Source organism: Limulus polyphemus, unplaced genomic scaffold, assembly GCF_000517525.1.
Source record: "Limulus polyphemus unplaced genomic scaffold, Limulus_polyphemus-2.1.2 Scaffold783, whole genome shotgun sequence".
Taxonomy (NCBI): domain Eukaryota; kingdom Metazoa; phylum Arthropoda; class Merostomata; order Xiphosura; family Limulidae; genus Limulus; species Limulus polyphemus.
Genome location: NW_013666393.1, coordinates 276,277 through 280,261, shown reverse-complemented (window position 1 = coordinate 280,261; position 3,985 = coordinate 276,277).

Genomic DNA, 3,985 nt, shown 5'->3' with positions numbered 1-3,985 from the left:
ATCCTTCGAACTTTTAGTTATCGGGCCATAACTGTGTACTGTGAGGAAAATCAGTGAGCTGGAAAATACCACGTTATCTTAGATTCATCATACTTCTCATAGAAAAAATATATAATAAAAACTTAGCAGAAACCATAAAAATAAAACTAAATTAACTAAAATACAGCAAACGATATCACTGTGATTATAAAAGACTACAAGAAATACAGTATATAGTCTGTAAGTAGTGACTGTAAAAACTAAATATTTCCCTTAAAACGAACAGACAAGAACAAATATTTTTATTATGACTGTAATCTGTTCTTCAGAATGATTCTAAAATTCGAGCAAAGAAACCAGGTATTAAATAAGTTGCTGAAACTATTCATTGATATTTCAATGAAAAATATTCAAACAGTTTTTAAGTCGTTCTTTGGGAATATATTTATGTTAAAATTGTGTTTCCATCAAAGAGTATTCTATTGACAAAATGCTTAAACCAAGATAATTTTATATTTCTTATCTAGTTTACCAAAGTAAGCTTTCATTTGTTATATAGAGAGAAGAAAGTAAATTTGTAAAGAATTAGTACTGATTCATAAAAGTTATCTGGCATGCAACTTGTACTGCATTACTACAACAGAAACATTAATCTTATCATTTACATACTACACGAATTCCTTTTGATATTTTATACAAACAGACCAAAGTAGATAAGAATATGTTTTAGAGACACTTCTTGTTAATAAATGATTTTTTTACTGATTCCGTGATAATCACGAAAATTGGGAAATCTCTTCGTATACCTAACTACCGATCGTTATAAATTTACACTCAAATTCATTTGCTATTTTAACTTTCTAATAAAAAAATAAAATAAAAGGATTATACCATATTTTGGGGTAACACAAAATATTTTCAAAATGTTGCAACGCCCAGTCATACTCTATCTGACGACCGTGTATCTTAACAGTAACCCTGCAGCATAGTTTCCATTGCAAAAGACCCTGTTCTGAGTCTGTCATGTCCAAAGCACATCACTCCATAATCCATTTATTGTATTAGAACGATGGTTTCCAAGTGATCATTTCAACAATACAATCACATATAAATCCAAGGGTGACTTAACTGGTATGTCTTTATATAAAATAGTTTGAATACCCCTTTAATTCTCGAACTGATTCAGGTATGCAATGGTTGAACAGGACGTACGACTGAAAGCTTTAATTTGTAAAGTATACGCTATTGATCTCATTTCCATACGGATATCCTTCTTCGTCATGTTGTATACTATTGCTTGGAACACGTGGACGGCTTTTGCCAATCTTTGTGGATTCTCACCTACTGAAACTAGGAAATAAATTCTACCAGAAAAATAGCAAAACATCTTTAATAAAGATTATAATTTATAATGATTAGTCTTAATTATGGGTGACAGACAAACCACAAAAAGCGTCTATGACTACTTCGCTTTAGGTAATTAGTTGGGTATCGTCGTTGATATTAATGTTTTTCAGCCCATATCCCCAGAACACCCGTCGAGGCTAGATTTGCATAGTAAATTACCAAGCAAAAAAGCAAAATTATCAAATGTAAAGCTTCATTTGCCATGCTTATAAAATTTGCCTAAGGAATTTAATGTTATGAGTACTATAAATAACTAAAATACACACTGAATCAATTAAACTTCACACTGGAAATTATATTAACAACTAAAAACGTATGTCTTATTTAGTATATGGTAAGTTCTGGCTAGATGTCCACAGAACAACAGCACAGTCTGTGTGTATAAATGCTACTGAACCAGATCTATTTGTTTTAATTCATTAGCTCGTGTAAGGTGACCTTGCTAAAGTGAGTTTGCCCAACGGCCAAACTTGAAAAGGGATTGGTGAAGGAACCGTTTCAGGCCTCTTTTACGAATGGTCTTGGTGTCCCAACTTCATCCATATCCTTTGTATTTCAGTGTCATTAAATACAACATATATTCCTGTCTTTGAAATCCTAAATTCCCGATCATAACATATTTTTATAATCTAGGTGCATAAATATTTTGCGCTGGAAAGTGCTGCTACATGACATTTCCAAAAACACTGAATTTTCGATGGTATCTCACTAACTACAAAACGTCAAACAATGGTTAAAATATAGTTGTGACAGCTGTGCATTTCTAACATATTTTGATCTGTGGCTAGACTATCTTTTTAACACGTTGCGATCTGTGGCTAGACTCTACACAGGACCAAAACTAACGTGTTTTTTAAAAGTATAGCGATCACTAACTTACATACGGCAACACTATTTCCACTGTTTTCTTATACGTAAAAGCAACTTTGACAGAGATTTTCGATCTGCTGTAGGAGGGGATAGTCTAACAGGCTATGCCACAAGTTGGCTGACAAAGGGTATAAGTGATAAAATTAAAGAAAAGCATCACAAATTTAAGAAGTTAAAATTGATTGCTATGACGGGATACTTATCGGATTATAAAAGATCAATAGAGTTGTTAAAACAGGAAGTTAGGAGGAGGGCTACTAGGATAATACTTGGGATGGAAAGGTTTCTATACGAGGATAAGTTAAGATCTGAAAAAAGAGGAGTTAAAAGAGATCTGATTAGGGTGTTTAAAATTGTTAAGGAAATTGATTGTGTCGATGCATAATTTTTTTTTTCGTTTTTGTTTGTTTGGAATTAAGCACAAAGCTACACAATGGGCTATCTGTGCTCTGCACACCACGGGTATCGAAAACCGGTTTCTAGCGTTATAAGTCCGCAGACATACCACTGTGCCACTGGAGGCTTTTTTTTCGTATTCCTGATAAGAATGGTAAGACTAGGGGACACAAATTTTCATTTTTACCGGGTAAGAGTCATTTTCAGCTCAGGCTGATTAGTTTTTTTAATATGATAGTTGACCTTTGGAATGGGTTGCTCTCAGATTTTGTGGATGCAGTAAATTTGAAGGAGTTTAAAGAAAGGTTTGATAAATATTTGAATTATATATATATATATATATTGGTTCCTTGTTGTCTTTAAATGTTATGTTGAGCACAAACTTGAAGATACGGTAGCACCAATAAAAATGTTTTCTTAAACAAAAACTTTAAGATTTTAAAGGTGAAAGTTTATTAACATTTCATTGGTATTACTATCAATGAAGCTTTTATTATTCATTACGTTTAAAAAACATTTTAACACTTTAAATAATTATATTAGTAAGGTCAATTATGCATTAGAAAATAGCAGAAAATATGTGAAGCTAAACATAAATCCAATACTTACAAGGATTATCAGTCTCCAGAATAGGACTAGTTATGTTCAGGACTATTATCTGCTATAGAAAGCCATCTATATTCTACCTCAGTTTTCCTGACACGACTGGCTTTGCATCTGTGCAGCGTACATACAGCAGAGTGTTTATAACAAACACTTCTATTTTATCGAACAGTATTTTTATGCGTGAAATAATTTAGATGAAACCTAAAATGGACAAAATAGATATGATCTAATGAAAGTTGGGGATCAAAAACACGAGAAAATTATCAAAATTGCTTTGAGTAACTAAGGTTTTTTTTTATTACAAATTAAAAAATAATTCAAAATATTTTCAGTTTTATAAGTTATATCATACACACAAAACACCAGTATCTTATTGAAGTAATGCCATTACTTTATATTGGTCTTTTATCAACCAAATGTAATTGAAAATGGTAATCACAATTCCTACAAATTCCAACATATACCAGTTTGCTTTAGAGCTGAGGAACAAAGTCTAGTAGGATAGGCTCATGCATGAACGCTATAATATATCATACTTGTCTTTAAAAGTATTCAAGTTGTAAACGATTAGCTAGTAATTTCTACTGCAGTCTTATTTGTATTGCCTAAGTATTTCATCAAATGACCAGTTTGACTTAACTGGTCTATTTATTGAACTGGTGTATTTAAGTGTTTTACACTCATAAAAAGAACCCTATCATTCTATAGGTATTTGAAGAACTTGTAC